Source organism: Bombus terrestris, chromosome 7, assembly GCF_910591885.1.
Source record: "Bombus terrestris chromosome 7, iyBomTerr1.2, whole genome shotgun sequence".
Lineage (NCBI taxonomy): Eukaryota > Metazoa > Arthropoda > Insecta > Hymenoptera > Apidae > Bombus > Bombus terrestris.
In genome coordinates this window covers 365803-383004 of record NC_063275.1, presented here as the reverse complement: position 1 = coordinate 383004, position 17202 = coordinate 365803, and the positions used below count along the sequence as shown (strand labels likewise).

Below are 17202 nucleotides of genomic sequence, written 5' to 3'. Positions count from 1 at the left end.
TAGCTCGTTAAATATATCGGGATACAAGAATAGTGGAAGATCTCTGCGTGCAGAAAGCATTCCGTGACACTGCGATTTTCAGCGACTATGTCAACGATTCGGTGATCAAGAATTAATATCTCGACGTCTAAATGCAGGTCGAGCCCGCATAAATAAACATCTTTTTCTTGAAGAAGGGGTTATTTAATATTCATGGTTCCTTTGAGACTGTTGTTCCTCGTGATGAGCAAAATACATCGCAGTAAAAAATGTTGACTGTAAAAGTCATATTCAAGGTCAATTTCGTACCGATCCAAATTTCCAAATATCCATCGATCCACGGTGTGGGATCATGCTACAGTGGTTTTTGGATCTACCTTCTATACACCCTATAGATACAATAAATAATAAATATTTTTTATTCGAATAATACGATAATACAAATCGTCCGTATAAGGACTTCGTGACCTCCTGGGGGTCCGCGGACCACAGATTAAGAATCTCTGGTCTAGCATATTGATACCAATTTAATCTCTTTATTATTATATATGTATTGTTTTATTATTGTATTCATAGATCATCTATGCATATATATGTGTCGGAGATGAGGGGACATCGGGGCCATTCTTCTGGAATTTTTGGGAAGATCCCCAATACTTTAGTCTAGATTATTTATTATAGCTGTACTTAAATGATAAAACTTAGAAATAGTTGTTATGATTCAATCCTATTATGTTTGTCCGAGATTTGTGACAGTGTGCTTGGGCTCGAGGTGACAACTGGTCGCCGAACGTAGTCACGGTTACAGGATGAACGTTTTTACCTAACAGAGAAGTGCCAGTATTGCGGGACACACGTTGTATTAACAATCAAACCCCGGACAGGAGCAATGTCAGCTCTACGCGGGTTTGCCTAGCAACGGTGGCTAGAATTTTGTTGATATCCCCGGCCGATATGCAACGAACAAACGCGATCGTAAGGAGAGGAAAATTCCCATCAGTCTTTTATTCTTGCGATCATCTTGGAGAGTTTGCATATCGTCTTTAGGTGCAGTATTATACCGAGCGTCACAGCAAACGTTACTTTGTGCTTCAAAATATATTCTATGTTTAACAAAGAGTTGCCCCGTTGACCGCGAATTTGTTATGGAACCTAAGAACATTATCACTAACATCTCGAGTGTTTGATCACCATGGTTATTTGCCAAACTTAGTAAAAATCAATATTTATACCAGTAAATATAATATCTATTGTACAACAACGATGGCTAGTCCGAATGAAGATTTGTTACACGCCCAAAAGAAATTTATTACACGATATGTACACTGCAATGAATTATTAATCCTTTTGTGTTTTCAACTTTTTTAAATGCATCGATCTTACTTGCGATGGCAGCAATGATATTATAGTATTTTTATAGCAAGTTACACGATGAAATATATTAAAGCTATCCATGTACATTATATCTCAAAAATTATTGCCGGTCATTTTCGTCTTGGTATTTAGTTGTCAACACTGTCGACAACGAACTGTCCTGTTTTTGCGACCAGGTTTTCAGAACAGAGATAGGAAGAAAATAACAATATCGTATATAAGCACCGTTCTACAGCGACTTAAATCTAATTTAAGAATAGTAAGCTAACAAATGTAATTTCGACACACAAAACATTGTATGGCTATGTCGTACCGTCACGTATCGGTACTTTTGCCTAAACCACCCCACAACCGAAGTTCATTGTTTATTGTGAACAACATACCAATGTAATACTCATCTACTGGTCAATAAACGTTATAAAAAAAATTTAGTTGTCAACAGGAGATTATATTCTGAATGTTTATAAACTGTTTATAAACTACCGTTTAATCTCTTGGCAATAACACTTAAAAAAACAAAGATTGGCGACCAAAAAACTAAGGCAAACAAACCTAGAAGAAATAATAATGAAAATTACTTTTGTGCATATTTTCAAGAGAAACATGATGCTAGCTAAATGAAGATTGCGTATAATATATAAGATGCGGATTAGTCCTATGATAATTGCATTGGCTGCGGATTTGAAGAACTCGATGATTTTCAGTATTATCGTTGTTAGTAACAGGGGCAATAAGGTATATCCTAGAGACATGTTTGGGTTTTTGAAAGCTGCGTTGTCCGTTCTTTATCGTCTAATCCTCTGCTTTCTTTCTCTCACTTCCTGGAACCCGGAATATTTATACATCTGCACAACCTTTCTACGAAACGATTAGAAATCAGAAACGTCAAGAAAACACGTAACCAAAACAAATAATTATTCTTTTACTTACGGTGACTGCAAAAAGGTATTTATGCGTATCCCTATTTTCCAACGAATCGTTCTTTTCCCTTTTTTTTATCAATGTTTATATTTCATTTTCATGGTATCAAATTTTTATAGTTATATCGAAGGTGCCATTGAATGTTACGAAATTTAAATTTAATTCGTTCGTAAATGCTACACTAAATACAATAACGTGCTAATACTTTTTGTATTCGTTGTACTTCTTCGTGAAAAAACGTCCATACGATGCGAAACTAATTACACTGTAATTCTATTTGCTTCGAATAGCGGCTATCTAGTCGATAGTTTGCGGCCGTGTAAAGAACCGAGTTGAAACAAACTACGACTGATCTATTACCCATCACGAGACACGTAGTTGGTACTGGCTGCAAGGTAGTCGAGTAGGTCGCGTTAATCTCCGCGTATCCCTGTTGCTCGACAGAAGGTTCCTCCGCCGGATCACCGGAAGCTTCCAAACTGTCGACGGCATCCGTGCTTCCCTCCAGCGACGGCGTGTAATTACTTTCTATCGTCGTCGATGGGAGGAACGAGGGGCCGGCGGAAGGATCGGTGTTCGGATTGTAATTCTGCCACCAACAATATACTTCACCGGCGACGCACAGACAATGAGAGTTCGGGTCGTACGATGGTATCTGGAACGGAAAGAGAAAATTCATACGTTCAGTCTCGTATGATTGTATGCCATGTTATCCTTGTGCAACACGACTCCGCGACAGTTGGATAAGGTAGTTAGTACGAATATACGTTGTTAAAGGCAGATATGTCTTTTTCAGTTTCAGCTTTTTTTACGGGAATGTTGAAGAAGTTGTAGTAACGAGATATCTTAATATGGTTATAGTAATTAAAACTTTGATATTGCTACGTCGTTCTATATCAAATAATTGATTTCAGAAGTGTGTAAAATTGTTCAATATTTAGTGACAAAGAATGCCGTTAAATATTTATTAGATTTCGATTTAAAATTTGAAGTTAAGTGAACGCAACGTGATCGATGTTTTGTCAGTTTTTTTTTTTTTTTTTTTTTTTTTTTTTTTTTTTTTTTTTTTTTTTTTTTTTTTTTATTACAGAGAGATGTATTATTATTCCGGTCTGTTCTTTTTCAGAGAACTTTAGATTTTGACGCAATGTGGTAAAAGTTGTTTGTAATATTTTGCAGAAGCTACATTGGGAGGAGAGATAGCCTGCAATTGATGTGAAAAAATTAGATTGAGTAATGCAAACATTAAAAATGCATCAAAATATCGTTAAATAAGGATTATTACTGTTTCGATATATAAGGTCAAAACGTATTGATCTTGTTACAATGGTCACAATGTATTGAATGTATTCAATTTATCGTACTATTTGACCTAATCCTTTCGTTACGACGGACGACTGTAGTGGTTCTCTATGAAATGCTATTCATATATGTATGCACTATGCGCGACTATAGTCATTCGTCACAAAATGTCGCTCCCCGCTACGCCATTTAAGGCCATTTTTGGTCGAACGACTAAAAGCCATTCCAACTTGATTGAAACTGTATTTACATGTGCGAATTCGAACAACCTAATTAAGGTTCATCGACTCAATCGTTCTTCTAAAAATTGCCTAATGCAAACAAGGTTTTAGATATATGTAATGTTGTAATATTTTTGGAAATTGGGCGATCGATTCGTGAAAACTCAAGAATCGATTTTCTAAAGTCTTCTTTCGTATCTCCTAAAATCTCCGCTTCTAATCCCTCTTCTCTTTCTCCTTTTAACTCTTAACTTGCTTTTCTTTTTCTTTGTTCTCCATCTTCGCTTCCCGAAACCCTGTTTTATTCTCCTAAGTCCCTGTCCTTCTCTATTTATATCATTCGGTCGACGCCCAGTAAACATAGGGAAAGTCAAACCGTCGTTTGATGTTCTAAAGTCGGGTTTGCGTTAAGATTAGAGTTAGGATTAAGGGCGTGAAACGAATCCCTATTGGCATTAGACGTGATCATTATGCAATAGAGAAGATATTTACTAGTGCAAATATGACTATGATAGAATTTGACAAGTAATCGCGATAATTAGATACTCGAGAAGCTAAAGACAATGATCCTAGACTCAATAACGAATCCGCGGTCAACGGGATGGCGAACTCTACTCTTCTGTAGCGTCTAAGTTGTACTCAATGTTAATGCAAGGGGCAATCACTACGTATCTGAGAGTTACTTGAATCGTCGTTGAGATCGTACGGGAGAGTGACTCTCCGTCACGGTGACGCTGTCGAAGAAAACTATGATGAGTGTGTCTAAGGGCACGAAATCATCGGATTCGCAGAGGAAAGTCTTCGTTCGAAGGGTGAGGGAAATTGACGTTACTGTTAATTGGTCAATTTCCATGTTGGTGGTTAGAGAAGGATGTTAGCCGCCCTTGAGGGAAAGTTGCTAGCGGGAAGCATCGTTCGTGGAAAAAATAGATTTCTCCTATCTTCCCGTAGTTGGGACACGGACTATTTGTCTATTTGAAGGACTTTGTATATCTGCAACTTAATATTCGTAACGGGTCCTCGGCCAGCTAAACATATACTGTGAAGATGCGTTGACATCTGGCGATCATCTTACCCGAAGGACAAAGTCTGCGTATGGCGAGCCACGGGACGGAAATCGTTGAAATGTTTACCGTCGTGTCCCGTCCCAAGTATTTCTTTTAAGGAGATCTGTAGAGTTACTTCATGCCTTTGTTAGACAAAACGTTCATCCCTTGACCGCGGCTACTGGTTCAGCGACTGGTTGTCGCCTCGAGCCCGAGCTCACTATCATAAACCTCAAATAAGTACAGTCAAATCGAATGACAACAATTTCTTAATACGGCTACGGTGGAATTTGGATTATAGTACTAAGGGATCTTCCCAAAGTTCCAAAGGGAAGGTTCCGGTATTCTTTCATCTCTGACATATATATATATTACGGGCGAGTATAATCGCTCGCGACAACAATCAACATTATGAGCGTCTGGATTCACTGGATATTGGATACGTAACATTTACAGAAATAGCAAACATATGTACATTTGTCGATATGATACATCAGTATTTCAGCCACAGTTCATTTGTTTTCTTCTTCTTCTATTTTTTTACTCTAAGAACTTCGCAATATATTAGGTCATCCCATAAGTTCGTTCCGTTTTTCCAGCGGTTATATATGTTAAGATTGTTTACATACCTTTCAGTTTCATGAAAAATGTCCCACTCTCGTTGTACAACTTCTTCCCATTTTTCAAGTGCATTGGTCCCTTATCGCCGTATGTTTATAAATCGACACATGAAATGTATACACAAAAGTCGGCACGAACTTATGGGATGACCTAATAGATCCACCTAAGGTCTGTTTACCAGGTATGTAAATATGAAACCGGAATTTTAGTATAGAAAATACACGTTTATGTCCCATCGCGTGTCCCATCGATGCAAATAAATAATAATCGGACGGAGCCAGGTCTGGCGAGTAAGCCGCGTGCGAAAGTATTTCCCAACTGAACGCTTCGATCGTTTCCTTGACCGGTTTTGCTGTATGCGATGGTGCATTATCATGAAGCAAAATTACTTTGTGTTGCCTTTTTTGATATTCTGGTCGTTTTTCACGCAAAGCTTGATTCAAATCGATCATTTGTTGTCGGTAGGGCTCAATATTAACGGTTTCACCAGGTTTTAACAGCTCAAAATAGATCACGTTCCACGTTCCACGTTCTTCGTTCCTCACGTCAAAATTGCCACTTCTGAATTTTTTAAACCACTCAAAGCACTGAAAGCATGCTAAGAGCATGCTCACCGTAAGCTTCGACAAGCATTCGATGCGATTCTGGAACAGTTTTCTTCAAATGGTAACAGAAAATCAATGCTAACCGCAAATCGTAGTTTCCAGGCACAAAATTCGACAAGTTCAACGCTATTACAAACTTGTATTGTTCTGAGTCGAAAATATTTGTGAGATGTCAACAGAGACTTTTGGCATCAATGACGCAGTTTAGTGATAACTACATTATCAGCTAGGGCCATCTATAGGCAAATTCTGGTTTCATATTTACAGACCTGATATACGAAAACGTACAGTGACCGTCCCATGTCGTATCCGAGATGAATGTGCCAGTTAGGTTGAAGTTGTACACCATACACTATTATATTATTAATTATTATTATATTATTATATTATCTATAAGAGCGGTACTTTTGGATAAACAAGAGGAAGAAGTGTACCAACAAAAGAAGGAAAGATTTTGGTGTACATTCGTTATGACAAAACCGTAAAGAAGAAGGAGAATTTCATATTTATAAACAACTAATAAATTACGAACAAGAGTTTTATGAATACTTGAGAATGATACAGCATTCTTTTAATATTTTACCGAATAAAATCTAATACTCTCTTATTTACACCTGAGAATCATTTTTAAGGTTTGCTTCTCGCCACCTCCTTCCCCGAATAGTTTCAACTAATACAAAATTAATCTGCGCAACTTTTGAACTCGATTGGATAAGAGGAAATGATGCCCTTGTATTCGATTATCTTCTAATCCTCTTCTTATTATCCTCTTGCTATTGATTATAGCAAAAAGTTGTAGATTTACACACGACGCATCTTTTATATTCTACTTTTTTTTTTTTTTGCATGATAAACAGTTTCTGTGGATTGTATAATACATTATGATAAATTTGTTCATAAATTTTTATAAAAAAATTTGTTCAATATTGAAATACGTGTATATATAAAAATTAATGATATGAAATAACATAAATTCTCAAAGCATGAAATTTTGACATCATTCGTGTTTTAATTATTAAAAGTTCAGTTCAGAATTAGTATGATTGCAGCATAATAAAAAGATTGTTACAGTATACGAAATATAAAATAGCTTCCTGAAAGGGACTGAAAGAAATTAATTAGATAAGAGACAGGAGGAATTAATGTATAAAATCTTAAATCCGATATATAATAAAACTTGTATAACTTTTATGATTTCAGTCTAATTTATATTCCAGAAATGTAATACTTGTCTCTTTTTCCAGACAAAATTTTACGCATGTTCATTATATATTTCTTCCTTTTTCTTCAAAATTAATGAAATGCATGGTACGATTAATTAAATATATAACGAATAAAAACTGGACCACCTATGAAATTTTAGCTTTTTCTGCCCGTATTTTAATAATAAATAATAATTTTAGGAATAAAATTTTTCTTCATTTCAAGGAATATAACAATATATATATATATATATTAAATTTATTTTCATTCACATTGAAAGATATATGTATGTGTTTTAGTGCTTCGTTGAAGATCTTATTCGAATGTGCTTGTTAAGATTTAACAAGGTCTTGTTTTACATCTGCTAGAAGCTTATTCGTAATGTATTATTAATTAACCTCAATCCTGCGAATCTGCTTCGTACAATTCCAATAAAATGAATTATAGATACAAGCATCTAAATAAGTAATTTCTTTTACGCAGGAATAAATAAAAAAATTGGAAATAAATTGTTTTCTGTTTTAATGTACTTAAACATAATTTGAAAAGCATACGAGACACGTTACAATGGCTACAGTAGTTACATATTTCATTTTCATAATATAAAACAAATGTACTCGTATGAAAGTATTGCTAAATGATATTTAATATACTTGAGTTTAATTAATTAGTATATCAAATGTTATAATAAATACAATGACGGGCCAATACATTTTATGGCCGCTGTAAATTCCAATAATCAATACTTTATAATAATTATGTAATCAATGCAACTGAACTTTTTCAACCATTTTTGACTCAATCGCATTTTTCTAACGTTAACAAACATATCAAGATTGAGAAACATATAAAAAAATTTCAATTTAATGTTGAACATTTTCTTCGAACATTACGAACCTTATTCGATTGCTAATCGGACCAAGATAGAAATATAAATGTTTGAAGATATCACCAACTTTTATCATTAAGAAAGAAAAACGCATAAATTAAATGAGAAAATCAATATATCCAAATAGCATTGGAGGATTTCCCTCAATGCCCGCGACACTTTTAAATTTGAAAAAGCATAAAACATTTGAAAATCTATGGAAACGAATGCATATACAGAGCTTAACGAAACGGCACGTATTTTCTATATACACTCGACGGTAGGAAAAGGTCGCAGAAAAAACGAATAAAAAGAACGCGATGAGTCGGCGAAACATGTCATTAATTACTATACACGCTTCGTACCTAACGAAGAAACGTGAATCCGTCGCGACGGCGGCGTTGCCACTCGAAGTTCATTGCGAGTCGTCCCCTAGGTTCTACATTAATTAATAATGTCAAGGCTTGATATGACATCGACGAGTAAAAGAACGCTTCTAAAAAAGGTAGAAAGAGAAAGGGAAGAGAGAAAAATCGAGTAAACATCAAAGCAAACCATATAAAAAAAAAGGCGGAAATGATCATGTACAGGCTGTTGATATTTATACAAATTCATATTTTTATGAATATAATTAAGGAAACGAAACGTAGACAGAGAACTGTTTCACGTATTGAATATCATAAAAAGTATTTTATTAGGCTGTTTGGAAAGTTTATAACGAAATTTAAGAAAATTTTAAAGATATTGTGCTTTCATTATAGAATTAGCGTATCATTAAGCTTTATGATTTTTTTTTGTGATGTAACAAATATTTTGGAAATGTCAAGATATGAATAAAATGGGGTAAATTTCCAATGAATACTTTCGCCTATTTTTCATGGAAATAATATCTTTCTTCCTTGATGGAAATGACACTGTTTTTATTACTCAGAAAAATTGTTACAGAGTGATAACTGTAATTGACACATTTTTGACGTCCAATTAGAAAAACTGTTTGTCAAACAGTATTTTGCAAAATTACGTAATTTTTTTTGTTAGATAATATTCTTTATATCTGATAAATATATGTAATATATAGAATATAATAAATACACCAAGCTGTAGAACCTAAAATTACTTATTATGTAAAATGTGAAAATGTCAAAAGCGCTAGGAATTTTTCAAACCACCCAATATTTTCAATATTTTATATATAATATATTTTTGCGTATTATATGTGCGTTCTGCGAACTCTTGCAGCATTAAATTTCTTATAGACGGATAAAAATCTGTACCGTACTGTACATGTGACGTTCGAAACTTGAGAGAGGCATCGTCGAAAGAAACGACACAAAGAACAGAAAAAAAGCAGTGACATGGCAAAAGAGGATGCAGAGTCAGACAAACGATGCGAGGTGATTAATTTCACCGGAGAAATTCGCGATGCAACGACGACTTTCGATCTATTCTCGCAGGTATCGCTCGATAACGCGCCTATTAATTGGATACCGATTCCTATCTCAAGAGAGACATTGTTACTCGTATACAGGTGTCTCGACGAAATTTCCATGCAATATTTACGAGACGCGTTGCGAATATTTACGAATCGTGACTTTTATGCATGGTTCGAAATTTTTCACGCGTCCATTCCATCCTTTGAATTTTTCGATCTGAAACAATGTCACATTTTGAAACAATGTCTCAGATTACGGTACGCATACTGTATCAGTGTTATTTCCAAACTTTTGCATAAATATTCGCACGCTTGAAAATTATTGCAGATATCAAGATAATGCATATGAAATGTTGCTTCTCTTAAACTTTAATTTAGCAAGCAATATTACTAACCATGAAATTTTCCCATACCGTTAAATATCAACAGTATTATGGATGAAGAAATTTGTTATAAATGAACGTATATTGAACGTTAGAGAGATTTATAACGAACACATGGAAAGTTCATTCATTATTGGTCATCATACATAGTCGCTATGTTCGTATGATCCTGTACCAGAAGTTCAAAATGGAAAAAAGAACGTGAAAGTTGGTAGAAATAAACCTGATATATAGGAAAGCTTTAACACTTTCCCTACATCGCTCTGTCAGGTCTTTAACACGTAAGTTACAGGTCTTTAACACAAAAAGAAAAAGAAACTGAAAATGAAGAAAATTATAACAGCTGTATTGTAAAAAATTCTTTATCTTACTAAGATAATACTGAGAAAGTACCTTGAATGAATTGGAAATTGACTTCCACAGCATTTACGTGCAGTTAAAGTTTGATTTGAAAAAATGACGTTTCATATGCACCGATCGAATACGTAAAATATATGTACCTATTTCAAATGGAAATTTTTAATTTAATTTTGTCAGATCTGGTTTTTGAAAAGGGTGTTTTATTAAACGGAATACTCTTTGCTACCCACAAATGTATATTTAACAGAACGCTTTGTACTTATCTATTGAATTCATAATTCACATGTCTTCAATAGACTAAAAGCTAGCTTTCTACCGGATTACGTCGCTTGTTACAAAAGTCACGTAGAAAAAGTATGGAATTGTCATCGGCTTACATCGATACTACATTTAAACAGCCCATTTCAATTAACTTTCGCCTCTGATTTTATTTCAAGTAACCGTATACTGCTAATAGATATCGATATAAACAATAGCCAAAATCTATTGGTATCTGTAAATAAAGAAGCAACAATGGAAGATCAATGGATGAAAATTGATATTGCGGTGTTATCCGAGTCAAGAGCGTATGTTCATTATCTGGATCTGAGAGCGATTAAAATATGTGTTTCTAGCAGGCATCGAATGAAACAGTTAACTTTTGTAGCTAAAAGTTGTTCTCTGAACTTTCAACTTTTCAATAATTTTTTTTCTGCTCTACGTTAACTTTATACCTTGACAATTTAATTCTGTTGTAAAAGTTCTGTTAGGACAGTCATTTTGTATTGCGTTAACGAAAGTTTCGAAGGATCATGTACCATTTAACAGGTATTTTAGGGTAAAATATAAAAGTTGGAATTATTTTTAAATTAGCGTTACTAAAGGAATTGAAAGCAAGGTAAGTATAGAAGAGAAAGAAAGTTGTGATTTTTATAAGCGTAACTGTTTTATTGTTCTAACAACACGAGGAAAATTGAACAAAACTAAATGAATTAATGTGAAGAATTCGGATTGGGAAATGTAAACATTAAAAATGGATCAAAATATCGTTAATAAGCATCAGCTAAAGATTTTCGTTGTTTCGACATATCAGGTCAAAACGTACTGATTCTGTTGCAATGTTCAAAATCTATCGAAGGTATTGAATGTATTGTATATATTATATATATTATATTTACTTCCTTATTGTATTTTATTACTACAATATTTATTATATCATTTATCGTATTTTACTTTTTACAAATGTAGTATCTTAAATAGGTCTAGAGCAAGGACAAGTAAGGATGTTTTATTTGTTAACAGGTTGATATAGTTTGTGTATTTAAAACGATGAATATAATGATAAAGCTCGACAAATTATTCAGTGATAAACAATGTCAACATGTTCGTTCGGCTTAGCGGCTTTATTCATCCGACCTCTCGACGTGTGTTGTTTGAATCTTCAAAAGGACTGACTGCCCTTCGATCATTTCTTGGTCTTCTCGGGGAGACGACCCTCATTACGCTCGGGTCACGCCACCGTTCGCGGGTATGATCACGTATGCCGCCTTCTTTGTGGATGAAACAATGGACCGAAATCGACGTTTCTGGAACTCGCTGCTTGGCGACAACTATGCGCTTGTAACATCAAACCAAATCTCAATGCACAAAAGAGACCAGGAATCTTGGAAAGTCACGGCTGGAGCTCGGAACGAAATCGTAATTAGTGTAAACCAAGTGTTCAAAAACGCTCGTCGATACATTGTAGGACCGCGAGCGACGGCTAGAAACGCGATCCATACTAAACCTCGCAGCGTAACAAAGCGTACACCCCCCTCCTTTGTTTTCTTTTTTTTTTTCTTTTTTTTTTTTTTTCTTTTTTTTTGATACTACATAAATGTAGTTCCCTGTATTTTCATAATATTACGGTCGTATGTGATTATACATCCAGTTTTACTGCTAATTAAACTCGGTTGTTCGATTCCTAAGATTTTATGTATTTTACATAATACATCGATCTGCACATTTTTCGTAGGGATAATGACATTTTCAATCTGTAAAGGTACGAAACGTCAACTCTTCCAACTTGAATACAGCAGTTGGGCAAGTTTCGACTGTCTGTTGATTATTAATTAATTCGATTTTACATTCAGGTGACTTGTTGAGTTCTTTTACAAATGTGGATGATTGCCGTTCGTTTACATTATTTGTTTAAGTAGTGGCTATCGACAAAGGTGTACCGTTCTGAGTTGGTTAGTATTAAGGCAGTTTCTACTACAGATGCGATAAATACAGAGTTTTGCTTGAAAGGTATCGGATAAATTTTTGTTATTTTCCATTCGTTGTCTTCTAAAAGCGGTACAGTTATCGTATATATAAGTTTATTATCGTTTATCCATAATTTTAGTTTACTTAGATCTAGAGTTAGTCGAAAGTTTTGAACCGAAGGTTCGATATGGCTACTCATGAAGTTTTGTTTCGTTATTTGATCGAGTGTTTTTAAGAATTGTTCAGGCTTTATAATTCGTGGGTTCATGATCCCTTGTTTTCCTGATATGATAGCGTTAAAAATTTCGTCAATGTTAATATGGAGTTTCGATATGGTGGATTCAGTCTGAATTAGTAAAGAGATCAATATTTCGTTTTTCTTGTTATGGTTTTTAATCTTGCGTATATCGTTGGTAAGGTTTTCGAGTTGATTCGTCTTAGTGTCGTCTAGTACGTGTTTGATAAGCACGACTTGGTTACTAAGGATTGTTTTTATTTTGTTGTTGGAGTCAAATCATGTATCAATATTTTTGTTAATGAGTTCTAGATTTTTTTTGTCAAGAGTCCGAATTGTTTTAGATACTGTACTGTATTGTTTTAGATACTAGTCCGGAGTTTTAGATACTGAGCCTATGACGTTGAGTAGTCTACGTTTGCTTCTATAGAGTAATAACAAGTTGAGTCGATGCGTTAGGTTTTGGAGATTTCTATACTTGATTTTTAGATTTTTTCTTCTTGTTTTCTAGTGTTTCTTTCTAAAAAGTGGTTTTATGTGTCGAATTTTGAAAGCCTTTACAAATATATCCATTAGTCTATATACGAAATTTCGTTCCATGTTCGCGAGGATACTTTTCGGTGCGGAAAATATATACACATAGTGATCCAAAAGTTCGTTAACTGTTGATCGAGTTGACTGTTTGGTCTTTTAAAGGTATGAGAACGAGATATTTGGTTAATTGATCTTGGATAGATAGGATAAATTTGATGCCTTGTTTGGTTTTGGTGAGAGATCCGAATATGCCCATTGCGATTTTGTCATTAGGGTTAACGGTGTGTCAATTATTATGGGTTGCTCTTTGGCCCTGATACGGTTTAATTTTTCTCGTTGGCACCATCTCAGTGTCCCTCGATCTATCGCTACGTCGGACTTTCGGGTTACGTTTCGTTGTAGCCAATGTCCAAACATCCATCGTTATTATCATCCAACTATTATGGGTTGCTCATAGACCCGCGAAACAAACGGCTCCTCGACACGACAGTCCAACTGTCGACAAAGGGATCCGCCGCCACAGCCGACGTAGCATCGATTAAAACTATAGACGGCGAATCATCGTACCGCAAACTATTGGCGGAATTCCCAGATCTCACTCGATCGCCCGTTTTTAGAAGAAGTGCACTACGACATAGTGTGCAACACCATATAAAGACGATGCCAGGACCCCCCGTCTATTCCAAACCTTGTCGTCTCGCCTCCGACCGCCTCAAACAAGCGAAGGCGGAATTCGAAGTGATGATTGAGCAAGGTGTGATGCAGCCATCGAGAAGCCTGTCACAGGTGAAATTCGACTAATTATGCGATAAGATAGTAAATTCCAAGCGCCTTATCATGAGTGACCATCGGGGTAGCATCCGGTCTTTTCCCACTCCTACGAATAAAGAATATAAATACTCCTCCCAAAATCATCCAAATCAGTCTGAATATTAAAAGTCTTTGCCATAAAGGGTTGCCATTTAATTATTGTATAAATTGAGTGAAAATAAAGAACTCGATCTCTTGTTTGGAGATCGACATTTTTGTTTAGTCACTTTGAATGAATTTTACGCGACACCTGTATCGACAACTAAAAGCAGCAATCGAATGCCACAATACGAGCAACTGGGTAGAAATCTTACCAATTGTTTTATTAGGCATAAGAACCGCTATCAAGGAGGACCTGAACGCAGCCGAAATGGTTTACGGTACCGGCATACGATTGCCGACAGAATTCTTCGTACCAGCGAAGCAACAGGCCAACTCGGAATTCGCGAATCGTTTAAAAGAGCGAATAGAAAAAATCGGGCCTCACCCGATTACGTGACACGACGAGAAGAAAATCTTCGTGTTCCGCGAGCTCGAAACATCGCCATACGTATTTGTACGCCATGACGCGATCGAAGGCCCTTTACAGCCACCCTATGACCACCCTACGAAAATGTAGTAGTCTCCGTAGATCGACTGAAGCCCGCATTTTTACTAGACGACAACATTGAACACCATAGCATCGAAAATCGTGACGTAATAACACCGCTTGGTGTTCAATCCGAACAAAGCGAAAGCGAAAGTCGAGAAAGCGAAAATAACAGAAATACGACAAATAAATATGTCACGCGCTCGGGCAAAAGGGTCACATTTCCTGATTGCTTTCAAACAGGTTTCGGTTAAGCGTTAAAAATTGTCGGACACGGTAAATACTCACGTAAATGTTAAAAATAGCGTCGGACAAAAAAACACTGTGTAAATCTGTTGTAAATATAACACAAGAAAAGACGTTATCACTGGTAGGGGGGGGGGGGGTGATCTATTATGTTTAGATTACAGATTTGTTTACAGATTACAGTTTGTCATTTTCCATTAGGAAAGTCTTTGGGCTGGAGGTTTGGACGTTCAGTGTTCTCTTTTATTAAGTTTATTCCTGCTCCGGTATCAATGAGAGATCTGACTCTTCTTCCGTCTTTTCATCGCAATACGATTGATAATAATTTTCCGGTGATGCAGTTGATTCTCGGTACGTTTCTTCTGGATTCTCCGCTGTTTGGTATACTCGAGGTGGGATTTTTCCTTAGTTGCCGAATGGAAAATTTTGAGAGCGCATCTCAGCTGTGTGTTCGATTTGTGAGCATTTGAAACATTTTAATTTCTTTCGGTTACCTGATGATTGGGTACAAGCTGGTGGTTGTAGATCGGTAGCACTTCGTTTAGATACGGGCGTAGTGTTATTAGATTGATTCTCTGGGCGGTGGACAACACGATTTGCTTCTCGTAACCATTGTTCTCTATCGGCTGCTAATTGTTGGGCGAAGTTCAGGTTTTTCGGATCGCTAGCTACTACTATCTGTCCTATTTCGTATCGTAAATCGAGTAAATATGTCTTTAGTGCTTCGCGTTCCACGATATTCATGGCTACGCGTCGTTCAATCGGCGTGCGGTTTTCGTTTTGAACTGCGTAATTTAATTTGTTGAGCTATTGTCGGAATCTAGAGTCGAAAGATTGTACGCTTTCTGTTATTCCTTGTTTTAAATTTTTCAATTTTTCCCTGCAATTGCTAACAGTGGTTGGTGCTGACACGCGTTGTCTTAAACATGGATACAGGTCTTCAACACCTATGTCGTCTCGACCCCGTAGTATCTCAATAGTACGTATGGTCTCTCCTGCTCGGAGCCCTTGTTCTTCGCCGCAGTCGTTTCTTTGTCTAATCGTGACGTGACTAATTCGTTGCCTTTGTAAAGTGTCTGGTCCGTCGGTTTCATCATCTGTCACGTTATCGGCACTGGTTTCTAAGTGGGTGCTCATATGTGGCTGGTCGGTTTCATTCCTATAGTTCTTGCAATGTCACGTATTTCTTTGGCCCGGTTTCTATCACTAGTTTCCGTAAATTCTTTTATTTTGTTAATGTTTTGCTCAATATTACTTCCAAAGTTTCTAAATTCCCGAGTTAGACTTTGAAGTTGTTCGAGAATAGTAGCAATTAATTCGTTTTGCTTTGTCGTACTCTTGTCCGTTGGATTCGTGTTGGTAAACATGATATTTTCAGAAGAGTCACTATCTTCAGAAGGTATTTCGGATCTACTATTTCGATAATGTATGAAAGCCAGCTTACCGAGATTCCGCAGAATCCATAGAGTTCCCGCTGAAGTTTCCTCTCGATCCGATGAATGGATCCTGGCAAGGATAGCCAATTTTGTCGCGTAGGAAACACAAGAAATCACGAAAATGATTGATCGCTGGTGATCTCCACGCGTCACAGTTCAAATACTTCACAAATAAGGTGAAGAAATTGAATTTTCTATATGGTAATAGAATTTATTACGAAAATATAACAACGTGACGGTTCAAAGTGTTACAACAAACTGATCTCGAGCGCTTATTTGGAAGGGTTTTTATACTGAGGTTTTAGTTCCTCTGTCCCCTCTGGTTATCGTCTGATGTATATTAGAGGCGACCATTCCGTTGCTATTTAGTTATTGTTTCGATGACTGTGGCATATAGGATGTTTGACCTATCCTATTATTACTATTTCTGAGCGTGTAAACTACCTCCAAAAAAAAAAACGTTACTTGTTACACAAGTCACGTAGAAAAAGCATAGAATTGTCATCGGCTTACATCGATACTACATTTAAACAGCCTATTTCAATAAACTTTCGCCCCTGATTTTGTTTCAAGTAACCATATACTGCTAATAGATATCGATATAAACAATAGCCAAAATCTATTGGTATCTGTAAATAAAAAAGCAACAATAGAAGATCAATGGATGAAAATTGATACTGCGCTGTTATCCGAGTCAAGAACGTATGTTCATTATCTGGATCTGAGAGCGATTAAAATATGTGTTTCTAGCAGGGATCGAATGAAACAGTTAACTTTTGTAGCTAAAAGTTGTTCTCTGAACTTTCAACTT

The 17202-nt window shown here is 35.9% G+C and overlaps 1 long non-coding RNA gene across 1 annotated transcript in view; it reads right to left on the bottom strand.

Moving 5' to 3' along the window:
- The window catches only part of LOC100642354, a 241003-nt gene that overhangs the window by 7504 nt on the left and 216297 nt on the right, over window positions 1–17202 (bottom strand). The window contains exon 3 of the long non-coding RNA XR_007224791.1: window positions 2635–2929. This is a non-coding gene — a long non-coding RNA (uncharacterized LOC100642354). The remainder of the gene's footprint in view (window positions 1–2634; window positions 2930–17202) is intronic.